General features: G+C 34.1%; 1 protein-coding gene across 1 annotated transcript in view; it reads right to left on the bottom strand.

The window, feature by feature from the left end:
• The window catches only part of LOC149531914 (putative trehalase), a 101,163-nt gene that overhangs the window by 62,718 nt on the left and 20,915 nt on the right, over positions 1–17,530 (bottom strand). The gene's annotated exons all lie outside the window — the stretch shown is intronic.

Below are 17,530 nucleotides of genomic sequence, written 5' to 3'. Positions count from 1 at the left end.
ATGAGGGTTCACCAAGTGGACTTGAGGCTGAAGAAAATTTGATGGTGAGATGAACCTTATGTAATAAGGGAAGCGATGAGGAACCTGTCCTTAAAAGAAGTCTTTTCAAGACCAGATGTAAGATGAATCGAAAATGCTGCAAAGTAATCATTGATAGTGTAAGTTCTACAAATTTGGCATCAGAAGAGCTAGTTACAAAGTTGCAGTTGCAGACTCTGAAACATCTCAAACCTTGTCATGTTTCATAAATCAAAGATGAGCATAAGATATTGATAAATGAGCAATGTATTGTGAAGTTCAAAATTGGACATTACTTTGATGAAGTTTTGTGTGATATTATGCCCATGTATTGTTGTCATATTTTGTTGGGTAGACCTTGGCAATGTGATAGATATGTTGTGCATGATGGAAGACTGACTCAATATACTCTTTGGGTAAATGGGAAGAAACAAACATTGCTGCCTTTGATTGAAAATCCAAATGAGGTCAATTGTACTGCAATAAAAGTTTGTATGGTTAATGGAAAGCAATTTGAAAAGGAAGTAAAGAAGAATCAAGTTTGTTTTGTTATAGTTCCTAGAGGACCAAGTCTTGGTAGTAATGATAGAGTGTCGTCAGTAAATATGGTATCAAGATGTATGCCATCGGGTTCAAGATATATGTCGTCAGTATCAGAATGTATGCCGTCAATATCAGGATGTATGTCGTCGGTATTGGCCAACAGGGTGTGTATCGGGATGTATGTCATCGGTATTGGGAAGGTTCTTATTATGTAGCCGACATATTGTATGTAGCTGATGGACCCCTTTGAGAAGGTTCCTCAAGATGTATATATACCCCTTTCGGGATCATTGTAATCATCATCATAAGCATAATGTAATATCTGGCGTATGCGAATAATATAAGGAGTTCTGCTATTCTCACTGCTATTCTAATCCATTGTCTGTATGCATTGATTTCTTTACCCAGTACGGTAAACACAGAGCAGCAAAAGCTGGTAATGACCGAGTCACAGCAGATAGTGATAGCCGAGTACCAATAGAAATTACAAAATTGTTGAATGAGTATAAGGATATTGTTGCTAAGGATATTCCCGATGGTTTACCTCCAATGAGAAGTATAAGTCATTGTATGGATTTGATTCCTGGAGCTAGTTTGTCGAATAAAGCACCATATAGATTGACACCTACAGAGAATGAAGAACTTAACAAACAAGTGCATGAGTTGTTGCAGAAAGGCTTGATCACAGAAAGTTTGAGTCAATGTGTTGTACCCACTATATTAGCACCTAAAAAGAATGAAGAATGGAGAATGTGTACCAATTCCAGAGCTATTAACAAAATCACAGTGAAATATAGTTTTCCTATGCCGAGGATAGATAACATCATCGACTGTTTGAGTGGAGCAAAGTATTTTACCAAGATTGATTTGAAGAGTGGCTACCATCAGAGAAGGTGATGAATGGAAGACTACTTTCAAAACAAAAGATGATTTGTATGAATGGTTGATTGTTTTTTGGTTTGACTAATGCACCTAGTACTTTCATGAGGTTGATGAATGATGTTCTGAAAATATTCTTGGGTAAGTTTGTGATTGTTTATTTGGATGATATTCTAATATTCAGTAAGACTAAGGAATAACATATTGGGCATATTAGACAAGTATTGCATAGGCTGAAAGAGGAAAAGTTGTTGATTAATCTAAAAAAGTGTTCTTTTATGCAATAGAAGATTGTGTATTTGGGATTTGTGATTTCAACTGATGGATTGAAGATGGATCCTAAGAACATTAAAGCAATTTTGGAATGGCCTACACCTGAGAATGTGGGTGAGGTAAGATCATTTCATGGTTTGGCTAGTTTTTACAAAAAGTTTATAAAGAATTGCAGTGTTTTTTGTAATGCTATGACTAAAACAATGAGGGGAGATAAAAAACGAATTCAAGAGGACACATAGAGTTGATAAGAGTTTTGAGACTTTGAAACAAAAGGTTGTTGAATTACCTGTATTGGCTTTCTCTAATTTCAACAAAGTATTTCAAGTTGAATGTGGTGCAAGTGGTAATGCAATAGGAGTTGTATTAAGTCAAGAAGGTAAACCCATTGCTTTCTTTAGTGAGAAGTTGAATTATGTTAAAAGGAAGTATTCTATGTATGATCAAGAGTTTTATGCTATTGTTCAAGTATTGAAGAAGTGGAGACATTATTTGATTCATAAGGAGTTTGTGTTGTATACTGATCATAAAGTTTTACAATACTTGGAAAGTCAACATAAATTGAATCAGAGACATATGAAGTGGGTTGAATATTTGCAAAATTTTACATTTGTAATCAAGCACAAGAGTGGAGTTACCAATAGAGTTGTTGATGCATTGAGTAGAAGACGTTCCTTGTTGACTAAAATGAAGGTTGAAGTTCTTGGTTTTGATGAAATGAAAGATTTGTATGATGCTGATCTTGATTTTTATGAGGTGTGGAGAGAGTGCAGATGACCAAATCTGACAAATCGCATAAGTATGATGAGTATTTCATCAGAGAAGGTATGTTGTTCAAAGGTATTTAGTTGTGTATTCCTAGAAGTTCTATGAGGCTGAATCTGATTAAGGAAAAGCATAGTGGTGGATTAGCTGCACATTTTGGAATTGATAGGACATTGAGTTTGCTGAAAGAGAAGTATTATTGGCCACAAATGTATAAGGATGTTCAGAAATTTGTAAAAAGTTGTGGAGTTTGTCAAGTTGCAAAAGGAGTGAGTCAAAATACTAGTTTGTATACACCTATTACTGTTCCTAAGAGACCTTGGAGTGACATCAGTTTTAATGACCCTCCTCAAATCTGCTCTCAAAAAATGCTGATGAAAGCTCAAGGAATTTCATCAAACAATTCACATGCAAGGGACGTATGACCGATATAGTATTTCAGCTGGCTTTAAATGACTCTTTTTCAGTTTGCATCAATGAGAATTTTGTGCTAGAAGACTCCAAATGGACTACACAATGGCCTAACATGAGTGTGCTACTAATTTTGACAATATTCAGTGCATATATATGATCTAAGCATGAGAAATGAACACCTACAGCCAACTGACATTTTTACAAACGGTGTGCAAACTAACTAGCTGATAAATAATGATATTGAATTGCTTAAATGACACCAGCAACTATTATCTTCTTAATTTGCAATGAAATTTCTAATACAATGCTCATAAAATATGGCCAAGACTTTTGGCATTTACATGGATTATAAAATGATAATGCTCGTATAATGCACACTTACAGCTGAAACTTATAACACCCTAAAAAAAAATACTAATAAAGGAACTTGGTTGTAGATGTCTGTAATAATTTTCTTCAATGCTGCCCCTTCTGCTTTGCTTTTCCGATTTGTTTTTTCGAACTGCTTTTTCGGATTGCTTTTTCGGCCTACTTTTTCGATTCCGCTTTTTCAGCTTGCTTTTTCGATTCCGCTTTTTCGGACTGCTTTTTCGTATCTGCTTTTTCAGACTGCTACCCTTTGAATCTCAAGACCATATCTTTCAATGGCGTCAAGATTTCCAACTTGAAGAGATTTCGTCCTTCAAACTATTGAGACATAATCTCCAGAAAATTTCTCAATTTCTTTGATATTTCCAAGCATGCTTAAAAGAAGCTCTTTCCATTTCTTTTATAGTGTTCTCACAAGGGCTCTATCCTTCGTTTTCTCAATGTGTGATAAAACATAACTCCTTTTACGTAACTTATGTCTCCAATGTGTTATAAAATAAAGGGAACTCTTTTAATTTAAATATTTCCCACAAACTATAGTCTATGCATTAATAAAGTTAAATATTTAAATTTAACTTTATAAAATAGCTTTATCAATGCATAACAAATCTTATCAGTGATAAACAAGTCTTCTTGTCGATTTTAAACAATTACCATCGACATACCGTTGCCACTGGATGTCCGCCCATGCCCAAGATGACTTACTATAAATAGTAAGTATGCCCAAAGTTGCCTCAAAACCCCGTAGAAAGACCTGCAATTGAAACTATCTAGGCCAAATGGCCTTTAAGTCCCTTTAATGTCCTAGTTAGCCTACAGGACCGTGGGGAAATAGGCTAACGACAACATCATGCTATGAACGCTAAAAAGGGGACATTACATCAGTATGGATTTTGTTCTTGGATTACCTAAGACAGTGAAGGGGTATGATTCCATATTTGTTGTAGTGGACATATTTTTTAAGATACCTCATTTCATACCATGTAAGAAGACATCAGATGCAGAGCATGTTGCTGAACTTCTCTTTAAAGAGATCGTGAGATTGCATGGATTACCAAAAAGTATTATTTCTAGCAAAGACAGTAAGTTTGTTGGTTATTTTTGGAAGACTTTGTGGAAGAAGATAGGTACTGAGTTGAAGTTTAGTTCTACATTCCATCCACAAATAGATGGACAGACAAAGGTTGTGAATAGAAGCTTGGGTAATTTGCTGACATGTTTAGTTGGGAATAAGCCAAGTAATTGGAAGATGGTATTGGAATAAGCTGAATTTGCATATAACAATTCTGTGAATAGGAGTACAGGGAAAACACCTTTTGAGATTGTTATTGGAATGCATCCTAGAGGTATATCAAATTTGAGAGATGTTGCTGGTGAAGAAAAGAGAAGCGCTACAGGAGAACAATTTGCTGATTTTATGTTGTCTTTACATAAGGAAGTAAAGTTAAGGTTGGAACAAAGTAATCAAAAGTATAAAAGGAATGCTGATAAGTCTAGAAGACACCATGATTTTCAAGTTGGTGATGAGGTAATGGTTCATCTGAAGAAAGGAAGATTTCTAGTGGGAACATATAGTAAGCTGAAGATGAAGAAGTTTGGACTTTGTAAGATCTTGAAGAAGTTTGACAATGGTAATGCTTATGAGGTTGAGTTACCTAGTGACATGGATATATCTCCTATATTCAATGTTGTTGATCTATATAAGTATCATGAGTCAGATGATGAAGTTGTTGTACTTGATGATTATCCTAAGAAGAAGATTGAAGTGGTTGAACAGATATTGAATCAAAGAGTTGGTAAGTAAACAAGGGGAAAAGATTACTACGAGTATTTGATGAAGTGGAAGAACAGACCTATTGAGGATGCTACATGGATTTCTCAATCTGAGTTGGATTCAGCTCGGGTTATGACATTTTCATGATTCAGAAGAATCATTTCTTCCAACCCCGGTTGTCTGATGCAGGAGCATCCTGGGTTGTCTTGCAATCTTGCACTTTGGTTTCTTTCCTAGCAGTTTCTACCAAATTGCAATTGTTGTCGAGCACCAGTTTGCAGTTGATGCCGAGTTCCTAGTTGATGTCGAGTGATCTATGGTTGTCGAGTTATTCCTTTGGTTGTCGAGTTCCTTTGGTTGCCGAGTTCCTTCATATGCCGAGTCATTTCCTTTGGTTGCCGAGTGTTGGAGGATGCCGAGTTCGCAATAGCTGCCATGTGATTCCTTTGGATGTCGAGTTCGTGTAGATGTCGAGTGCCAGTATTTGCAAAGTCTTCATTTGCTGTGTATTTTGTGTTTGGTTCCAGTTTGGGCCAACACTGCTTGCAGTTAATTTTGGTATAGATCGTTAATATTGGTTGTGAGCCGACTTGTGGCTTCTCTATGATCTAGAATGTTTTGTAAGCCATTTTGGCAAGTATATATAGAATGTTTAGGCTTAGAGTTAGGGCAGTTTTTGGGAAGAGGATTGGAGAGAAAAACTGGAAATTGTGAATTTGTTGTTGGATCTTTGAATGTGAATGTATTTGTATTTGGCCGTAACCTAGAAGGCCTTACAGTAGGGCATGTATGAAGACATTTTGATGAATCAATAAAAGTATTTCACTCTTCTTCCTCCTTTGTTGTTGTTCTTTATGTTTGCTTCCATTGTGTTAACTCTTACAGGGTGGTTTGGATAGTTGGGTGAGCCTTTGGCCCTAGTTCTTCATCCCTTCCTTGCGTCACCTAGTTTACCAGTTCAAATGTCTAGTTCATCAATTTATTTATTCCTATCAGCATCATTTCCAACTTGTCAAATAACCTTGACCTCTAATCCTTTTTTGGTGTTATCTTAACCACATCACCTTGACATTATCCTCTATCATATCCAATAATCAATCCAACCAATTCTTTTAAGAATTTGAAGAAACATTCAAATCATTTAACTGTTCATCATTGATTGCCTTAATAGTCACCTAGTTTGATTCCATCAATCATAACTTACTCAATTCATTACATAAATGGGTGTTATCATAAACTTAGCATCACAACACATCACTTAACCTTCTTGTAGGATAGAAACACTTTATTCATACTCCAACTCAATCTTTGCTCCAATGAATATCTAGTCACACTTAGTCATTAATTGACATCAATGAAAACAATATGACTAATTTTACCTATCATTAAATCTTGTTCCAATCTTCACCAATTTGTCATCACGAATAGCCAATACTCTCATGCCAATAAACAAATCATCACTTCATTTTAAAATATAGTGATGATCCAGTCTTTGGGAATGGGCTCTTGTAATGTCCCCTTTTTATTTTACCCTAAAACTTTGCCCTGAATCTCAAATGTTCAAACTTATGGTTAGGGTTTACCATATATATTAGACTTTTTAGTTATGTATCTCCAAGCTCGAAATCTCACTATGATTTAGATCTTTATAATTGTTGGTTAATAGTTCGTTCTATTATATTTGATAATCTTGACTCTTTGATACCCAATGTTTGGAGGAACAAAAGGATGTTTACCAACAAATGGGTCAGTGTGTGTATCCTATCACTGCCCTCTGAATTGATTAGGTACAACTCCCTATGATTCTTGCAATAATATGAAATGAATATGTCTTTATGTGATCAGAAATTCTTGATATTATAATCTCTTAACCTAAGAGCAGTAAAGGATAACCAAGTTGTTTGTAGGCACAAACAGCTCAGGCAAGATGTATATGAATAACCTATCACACTCAATGGAATGATTGCAATAGATTATCTTGATATTTTCTGACTTCTAATTTTATTCTAAATGCAAAGTATTCATCTAAATGCATAAATGAGAAAGAAAAGATTATACATATGAGGGCACGTGGAATTGCTTTGGCTATTAGCCTTGACTGAAATGGAATTCAACAAGTATCCAACAGATTCACATACATTATCCTTTAATTCCCAATGAAATGCATAACATGTATGAAACTATCAAGAGAAAAAATAGAACCATATATGACGCAGCAAACGGAATTACTGTACTGCAAATATCAAAACAAAGTAGAATCAATCTGATTATTTACAGGATCATACATAATTGTCTTTCAACTATAAGTGCAAAGCTATTTGATGCATGGACTACAAAACATGAAAATAAAATAACTGTAAATGGAATTACAGAACCATTCCCTCTCCAATTTGCCATCCCTTATTATGTCAAAAGATATTACATTTATAGTCTCTTGTTATCATTTCTAAATTCTGACAGAGCAACAGTCATATAATAGAGAATAAAATATGGAAATATTCAATTGGTATTGCGATACAAGCACGTGCTCTCTCTTCTATTGATGATTCTAAATCCATGATATTCCTGAAAACACACCATGATTGTTCATCTTCATGTAAAGTCTAAGAAAATCCTGTAGAAAATTGTTTATTCTTCATTTTATGTCTTTTCACACCAAATCCATATATTTCATATTCTAACGGTCACTGCATTTTCGAATTCCTATTGTTGATCTTAAATCAATGGTCGAGATTAAAATGTTATGACTTTCTTTATAACTTCCTTTGCGGGTCCCTCCATATACGTGTCTTCTTGTCGCTTTGTCACATAGAATAACAATCGCGCAACTTCACATAGCGAGATAGCGACATCCACGGATCTTTTTCTGATTTGACGGTGATAACAAAATGATGTTAGGTCTCTTTGTTTCGCGATGTGAGTCCCTCTTTACAACTAGGCACACCGTGGCAAACAGTTGGCACCATTCCATTGCTTGGGGAATCTGACGTTGACTTTCTTTCCTTCGTGGTACTTAGTGATTGGATTCTGAGTACGCTTCGTGAAATGTCATGGCCCACTGGACACGTGCCTTCACATTGCTTTGTCGCATAAATTATCAAATGGGCATCTTAACATAGCGACATTACGACCTTCGTAGATCTTCTTTGATCTAACGGATGAAGGCATCCAACTTTTGTTTAATATTTAAATGGGACCCAATCTAACAAGTAAGCATTTGGACTTTTCAACTGGCCAATAGCACGCTTTCTTTCGTTCAATTGACTTTTCAACTTTGGTCTTCGCCACCTTTGACTTGTTTCTTTTGCCATTTCTGCATTTTTAAGCATTCATTTTGTATTGAATTCAACTGAACTTGATTCTGAACTACTCTCATGATCTGTATATCAATCTTCAACTTTAGTCTTCATTGTTCTCTTATGCATTTGCTCTATATATATTTGTGAAAATGTATCTTTCTCTAGATATAAATCCTTGACCATGGAATTAGAAACTTTCAAAGATGAAGAAATGCTTTCATAAAGAACTGCTCCTTAACATGGATCTCGTATTCAACATGACTAGGAACAAAGAATATAAATCATTAGAGATATTCAGACCTTCTTCTCATCAGGGAAATGCATAACAAAACCTTCCCAAAACCTAATCATCTAGCCAAGAAATAATTCATTGCTCATATGATTTCCCGCATTAGGTTAACTCAAAGGGAGATAAGAAGAAAGACCATTCTAAGGGAAATCTAGACTCAAACTCGAGACTTTAACTTTTGACTTGACTCAAAAACCCTAAAGCAAAGATATAGACTAAAACTTAGGCAACAAAAATATAAAGAATCTAAACAATAAATATGTATGACATAATCTTTGCATTGAATGATACTCATGCAATATCGATACTATGTAATTATTTGTTCTTATGTTTTGTATTTCTTCTCCTTTCCTTGAAAGGTATTAATATATTGATAATCTCTCTCTCAGATAATACATATATCCTCTTATTCCTCTTACAATCGTCAGATATATGTTTAATCTCAAATATATATTTAATCCGATCCTTTTGTTAGATATATAGTTTAGTTGTGACTCCAATGTGAATTTATCTAATGAGGTCATTGATGAATTACATATTTTACCTCCTATCTCAACTATCACTCAAATGTCAAATATAATTAACACTAGTACAAATCTGCTCTTTTTGGAAATCTAATGTCCATCAGTCACAATGTAGACTACTCTAGCTCACAACTCATTATATATGATAGTCAAAAGATATGGGTATACTGACCAATTGCAGCTTTGATCTCCCAATTGCAAATACCTCCAATATTGTGATGACAATTGTCATCATCTATTGCATATGGTTGATAGATGTTGATTGTGTCAAAATGGAGATGGGATGTTATCACTGTAGACTTCTATTAGACATCCTCTAACTCTCAAGTGCAAAGTGTAAATTTTGTATTTAGTATGGTGAGTCTGTAATGCCCAAATCTTGTTTGTCTGATGATGATTTGTATCCAAATCAATGTTGAACACGAGTCCCGCAATTCTCTCTACTCTGACTAGTAATCACTGATTGTCAATCATATCTCTTTACTGATTGGACCTATCAACCCGCTAATGCTAAGTTCTAAAAATTGGATCCTTCGTTTATCTTTAAGTTCCAAGAATGGGTGTTTTCTATTGACTTCAATGATGATCTAGATAAATTGCCTCCACTTTCAAATGCCAAACGTTGAAGAGCGCCTTCCTTGGTTAGTATATAAATTGTTGTCTTCAATGTATGTCGAGCTTGTTGCTTATACCGTATCTTATAGCCCTACTTAGTGATCGAAATATGGATCGAAAGAAGTAAATATGATCTCTATTTTCTATTGTCTTACATTACCTTCAATATTTCTCTGCTCTATAACAACCAGTTTTCCTAGGTCTTAATTAACAACTAACATACTCAAAGAATACAGTTATTACTTCAATTTCATAAGAAGACAGTTATATCGGTCATGTTCATGTGAAAGAGATTTACCGTTAAAATTAGTTAGACAAAATTTAATAACTAAGAATTGAATACCATAAATGAATTTACTATGGAAATTAAAATCCATATACCATAGAATTGAACCAAGAAATCTTTGTAGGGATGCTTCTACAACCACCCAGGTTAGTCCACAAATACCACTATAACAATATCAAATAACAACTACCATCCAATACCACTATATCGAAATCAAACGACGATTACCATTAAATACCACTATATAAAATTAGGGCATCACATACCACTGTATCAATTAGGGCATCGATTACCATTGGATCATTTAGGGCTTCTGATACCACTGTATCACTTAGGGCTTCAGCTACCACTGGATCAATTAGGGGCTCAAATACCACTATATCAATTTCGGCTTCAGATACCACTGAATCAATTAGGGCTTCAAATACTACTATATCATTTAGGGCTTCACATTCCACTGTATCGTTTAGGGTTCCAGATACCATGGAATCAATTAGGGCTTCAGATACCACTGTATCATTCCTTTCCTTCTGATTGCTTAACTGTGGCAATAACATAAGATTAGAAGATATGCTCATATTAATTATTCACATAAATGAAAGATTGATATAACAATCCATCAAATAAATCTATCTCTCGCATCTAAATATAAAATAACTGTAACTAGGATATAACTCAATTAATCTTACCTTAGTCTAGCATATTCATCATAAAAGTAAAAATACCTATTTCCGAAAAACAATTGAATGCATAGCTTCTCTTTGTTTGTTGTACGTCCAACAACTTGGAAGAGGTGAAACATTGTCAAGGGATTAACCACCCAATCTCGGACCATAACTTATCCCCACACAATCTCTATCGAGAAAGGCCCTCCCTACTCGGAATATACAAGGATCATCTTGTCATCCGCTGAGCATCCTTGTATCTAACCACACCACTTGTCTTGATAGCAGGGAAATACAATAAACAAGATCATGCATGAGCTATTAATTATATTTTATTTAAGTTATTCATGTCTGATTTCTTTTATGTTTCCTTGCAGGTTCATTCCACCTCTTCACCATTTCATGGCTATTAGCCGGTGAATCCTAGGTGCATTAAAATTTATGAGCTCACTACCCTTTTTTCACCTCTTCACCATTGTGGCTTTATTGCCGGTGACTCCCAGGTGCATTGGATGAGCATACTGCTCTTATTACACATTTATCATGGTTTAAAATAGTATAATTCTTATTGTTGATATCCATACTATTTGTGATGGTTCATATATCATTTTGAGACCCCTAAACTTACCACTCGACTTCTTTATTGATGGTCTGAGATACAATGAAAATATATAAAGAAAATCAAAAATGGAAGACTCTACAAAATTCGAAGGTGACCAACAGCAATGCTACATATGATAATCTATGTCCTAATACTGAATTACCATGCCTAGCCAGCTGTAGTAGGTCTTACATTCAGGAAAAAGGCAATAATAAAAAACATTGGAAGCTTTTCATAACCTGGTATATATGTGATTGAAGACCTTGACTTGGGATTGGCACCCTCACGTCTTCTAGCCAGAACTCTTGCACGGCTCAATTGTAACACACAAATTCGATCAATGCTGGATACGACAATTGCAAGGTACTGCCAGATACAGATAAATTAATGTGATATCATGGAACTCGGATTGTTGTAAAGCAAGGTATTTGGAAATGGTAGCCGAAAGATAGTAAGGTTGGGATTTTGTGATGTCCAACTTCCATTATGGCTTCTATTTTAAAGACTAGTCGTGGCTTCTTGGCTTCCATCGATTTCAAAGAAAGAAATCCATTTGAATTCCAATTATTAATTCGATTATGGAGAGAAAGGAAAGAATAAATAAATTAAAAAAGAAAGTTGGAAAGAAGAATTGGAAAGATTAAAGATTTTCAAATGTTATTATAATATATATTTGTATACGTGCATGTAAGTATATAAATAGGGTGACATCATTAAATTATGTTATTATAATTTATTGGTGTCATTTTATTGCATATTTATATGTACGTATGTAAGTATTTATTATAATAATATGATGAAGATTAATTAAAAATCTCTTGAGAGATGTTTTATATTTTAACCCAATTATTTATGTTTCTCAAATTATTTATTTAAATAGCGCATGCAGGTCCCACAAATGTATCATGTTTCAAGTCACTAGGTCCTCAACTCATCTACCCACTAATGGTGATGCTCTTGTGCCTAATTCTTTTCTGACAATGCTTCCACCCATTCGACATGTTTCCTACAAGTTATAAATAATCATAAAGGCTAGCTGCCTTTTCAATTCCATGGATTCGTGATAAATAATCAACTAGCATGTTATGTTCACATGAAATTATAATGACTAACCATCTCATCATTTCATAGGATTATAACCAATTTAACTATCAACTGACTTCATGTGAACCTCAACGGCTATATTTTAAATTAGGTCAAAAATTGGGATGTAACATGCTCAATTGATTTTGTTGATTGGTGTATTGGATCTTCTTGTCCGTAAGCTTGCTGACTATGTGCATATTGTCGTTGGTTTACAAAGGCTGATATTAAACTTCAACCTTCCTCTACGTTTGAAAGGGGTATGAAGAGCACACAATTATATTTAGAGGGGGGCGTAGGGGGGTGAATCAGTATAATAACAGCTTTACCAATTTAAAAAAAATTATTCAAAGAAAATTGTTTTAATAACTTTCTAATATTGAAATCAATTATTATGCACAAGACTTACGTGGAAACCCAATGCAGGGGAAAACTATAGCAAATAATTGCTTTATATATAAACTTGTTCTTTTACAAAGATTGGTAGACTACGGCTTACTAGAGGCTCCAATGCCTATGTTTATGAGCAGCAACTCACAAGAAGCACCAACTTCCACTCTTCGTAGGCACTGACCTACGGAAGCACCAACTCCTACTGATTGTCTTCGTGAGAACAAATCCAGTGCACACAAACTTCTTTTCCACCTTGGCGATGTTGCTTACTCAACTAATAATGGACCCTGTTTTTCACTTCAAATATGAATGTCTTTTCTTTCTCAATCTGCTATTTATCGTAGTCTCGAATCAATTGCTCTTCACATTAAAAATTTTGATACATATCATGTCTTTTAGTCTTCAAGCACACACTCTCTCCATTATTTAAGCACCTCTATATCTTGCTTCCTCTTCTAGCTTAGAGATAATAATTGTCTTGGGCATATATATTAAATAAACGATTTCAGTATTCCCCTTATTACATTATAACATACAGTATAATAAATAGCTGCCTCATGGATACATGAAGTTTTGTTCTATGATCAAGACATCTTTCTTACTTGCTTGATGATAATGATTATGTGATTGATCTGTTTGTATTTGATCTATTTGTAAATACTTTATTTCCTTATATTCTTGGGCGCAAATCTGTTGTTGTTTCTAGTATGTAGACATTGTTGCTTGTGATCAAAGAATTATCCGAATTTCTTTTTTTTCCTAATATCCACCTTTCTTCCATCATTCCCTTCTAAACCTTATGATGCAAGGTAATTTCTATGCGATGCTTAATGTGGCTCACAGAACGTCAACACACTTATCGCTAATTTTTCTTTGTAGTATCCATGCCACCAGTCTCTTTCGGATTGAGATCTTATCGAGTGCCTGCATATAAATTGTGGATAAGAATGGAAAGTCATGTTTGTTAATAGTGGAATCCTTTCAAATGCTAATCACACCCGTTCATATGTGATTGGTGTTGTCCTCTATTCATTGGCTCCATATTCTTTTTTCATAGTTGCAAATCCTTAACTTTTTATGCCCCTCGTTATTGACTGTTGATACTATCCTCTTCCCTCTACATTCATACTCTAATTGGGACTTTCAATCTTTATCTCTTTCTATTTGGAAATTAGATATATGGAAATGGGTGTTAATATGTCACTAACACTTAGGGAGTGAGGAATGAACAAACCCTTAATAGGGAAGAATATCTAACTAGTTCGATGCAATCACAAGGTTGCAATAATGATATTTTTCAGCACTCTAAGGAAATACATAATCTAGACCTATACAAATCCCAACTCCATAATATGTCAGTAGATATATATGGATATGTAATCAATAGTAATATTGAATTGCTGACCGTAATGTTGTTTGGTAATTTAAAGGATTTGCCAAAGGTCCTATTTGTTTAAAGAGATTGCAGAATTGTTGTTTAAACAGTCAATAATTATCATTCAATATCATTTCTCAAGTGCATGTAGTTGTAGATGTTAGAGAGAGTGTAATAAAAGGACTTTTTTTCTTGCAATCTTCTTCTCACAAGATGGCAAGAACATGCTCTGATACCATTTGTAATGTCCCCTATTAGGACATTAAATTATCTGTTTTGGGATTTGCCTTTCAGACTTTTACTGACCAAAAATTTATATTTCTTATCTAATTCATGATTTCTCAAAGTCTTTTTATTCTATATATACTCTTTCATTCTAAGAGTCATGATTTTACATAAATAATAATTATATTATACTTGATAATATAATTATATTAATAACATATATTATATTAGTAATATAAATTATATTAATATTAATATTACTAATTATAATATATTTACTTTATATATTTACATTGTTAATCTAAATATTATTATCATCTCCAAAATCTGCACCCTAATTTGCCTGAAGTCCTAAGACCCTCAGTTATTTTGGAGAAACATTGGATCAACCCGAAGTTGTGGGTAATCTATGACCTGATTGAACCTCCGGATTCTAGGCCGGTTCGTGTCTGATATATCTAATATCTCACCTATGCTAATGGAGATGTTAAACTTGTATGGAAAAGGGTAAAGATGTAAACTTAAAAATGAAAACCTAAAGGATGAAACATAAGGTGATACACCTGAATTGATAACGCAAAACACTGTTATACTTGTAACACAATGAAAGATTTTTGACAGATAATCACAAAAACCAGCTTGAAAGAACTATTAATTCATATCAATATTTTAAGAGAAGGTTAGAATCTGAATATATGAAAGGAAATTGATCACAATCAAATATATCAATAAGAAAACACAACTCAAAACCTATGAAAACAAATATCAGACATGGAAGATGCAAAACAAGACATAATTCATAAGGTTTATCAATAAAACACAAATGAATAACATCAATCACCACAAAGCATGCAACCAAATCCTTTACTCCAAAAGTTGAATCCAATGAAAACTATATTACAATCAAAGGCCCAAATAACAATATCTCTGCATAATAGCTCAGAACAATCGAAAAAAAGATGCCAAGGACGAATCTCACATGCACATCTCTTTCCTCTCAAGATCTGAATCCCTTCTCCATAAACAAGAGGGGTATATAACAATATCAAAAACACCACCACCTTCCCACAAAATCAGGAAGTGAGGGTCGAAATTATGAGTTAACTGTTTACAAAAATAGCCTAACAGCTCCAAAAATGTCTCATGTACCCTAACTGAGTCTTGACCACACACGCATGTAAACAAGTCCAAGAAGACTCTAAAAATGCCAAAAATAGCTCCATAATTGACTCCAAACTCCTGAGTCTCAATTGCACGTCCAAAAATAGCAATTGAATGTCCACCCTCGAACTTAGGCATTTTGATCATGCAAATTCCCTTTTGAACACACTTTAGTCCAAAAATAGCCTAATTCAATTTTTATTATTTGTTGCATTAAAAAAAGATAATTATTTTTAAATAGTTGACTTTTAATAATTTATCAACTCAAATAATAATAATTTACAATAACAAGACAATAATGCAACAAATAATAATAAATTACTAATAAAAATAATAATAATGAAGACTTTAACAACAAGTCCTATACTATTATCAATATTATTAATTTTATCATTCCTATACCAAGCGGATCCAAAATGCTATGAATTAAAATATAAACAAGGCAATTTCTAAGTCTTTGTTTTATGTTGTCATTCGAATGCCTTAGAAGAAATATGAGAAGAGATATTTGTTTAAAGTCTTCAAACCCTAACCGCCATGAGAGTTTCTCCTTGCGATTTCCTGCTTGCTCCATCATATTGGATCCCATGTCTCTTGGTTTTGTTTTCCACTAGTAGTCGTGATTGATCTGGACGCCATGTTTCTCCTCTTGTTGGCTCTTTCTTCTTGCGGATTTGGTTGATGGTTGCCTTGTCATGAGTGCTATTGGATTTCTTGTTTGCTAATGGCATGAACTCCATTATTTTTGCTTGATACATTGGCTGTCGTGAGCAATTTCCCTTCTTTCATGGCTCTTTGACGCTATATCTACTAGTATATTCGGACGCCATGACTTCTCCAATTTCGTGGCTTTGACGGTTAATTTGCTGATTACGTGGCTCTATTTCTACTAGCTGTGAGTTGGGTTCCTCCATCTTGTTGACTAGCCATTATTCTACTCCGCATACAACGTGATCAAGCTCTTGTTGTTTTTATAAGCATGGCTTCATTCTCTGCATTTCTACCATGATATCGGAGGCCTTTTTGCAGGTAATCTTTTTACTGTTGTAAGTTGATGTTGTTTCACTAGATATGGTATAAACAGTATGAACCATGTTTTTGGAAACCATAATTTCTCAATTGTAGTTGGACTTTTTGTTTATATATACTGACATCTTGCACAAGAAACCCTCACTTTTTCAAAGATGTTGCTACATTCATGGGGTTTCTCTTGTGAAAAATATGAATAATTTTCAAATAAAATTTCAAGAAAAAGATGTGGCCTCTTCCATAATTTTGGTATTGAGATATTCATGAAAACATGGTCTTTTCGCAGAAACTCACTTTCAGTCTTATACTTTTATATGCAATTTTGAGGGTTTCTGCTAGCTGACTTCTGATCTTTTGTTATAAAATCTGAAAATTGAGCACATTTCCTCTATGCCTGTCACATTTCTACCTATAGAAACTACTCAAATCCTATGAAGGACTACCTGCACCCGGCTTTTTTTTGAATAAGTTTTGTTCTTCTGTTATTCTGCCATATAAAAGCATGATTTCTTAGCAAGTGACTGGTATAGAATTTCAGTTTATTCTGCTATCTCTGGATGTTGTCTTCTCTTTTATTCTTTGCTACTCCAACATATGTATTTGATACACCTTTAGCATGTTATTGTCACTTCTTCTCATTTTCTGCTGATTACATCATGCTTCCTTGTTTATCAAACTTTTCTTCACATCTTCTATTCCTTGAATTGTTTTTTCACCACCATGTTTTTCAACTTCTTAAACAATGTTGGATTGTCTTTTATTGTTGTTTCCTGTAATTGATGTCTTTCAGCTACATTAGTTTGTTTGAAACAAAAGATTTCAAGGCTCAAAGTCTTGTCCTTTTAATACTTTTGCTTTTCCTGATTGTCTTCTTTATCCATTGATGTACATCTTTATTTTGCTGAGATGAGTAACATGCTAGGATGGTAAATGTGAGGTGAAGTGAGGTA

This window comes from Cupressus sempervirens, chromosome 11 (assembly GCF_028749045.1).
Source record: "Cupressus sempervirens isolate cs-2001-9-10 chromosome 11, ASM2874904v1, whole genome shotgun sequence".
Lineage (NCBI taxonomy): Eukaryota > Viridiplantae > Streptophyta > Pinopsida > Cupressales > Cupressaceae > Cupressus > Cupressus sempervirens.
This window is presented reverse-complemented; position numbering and strand designations above follow the sequence as displayed.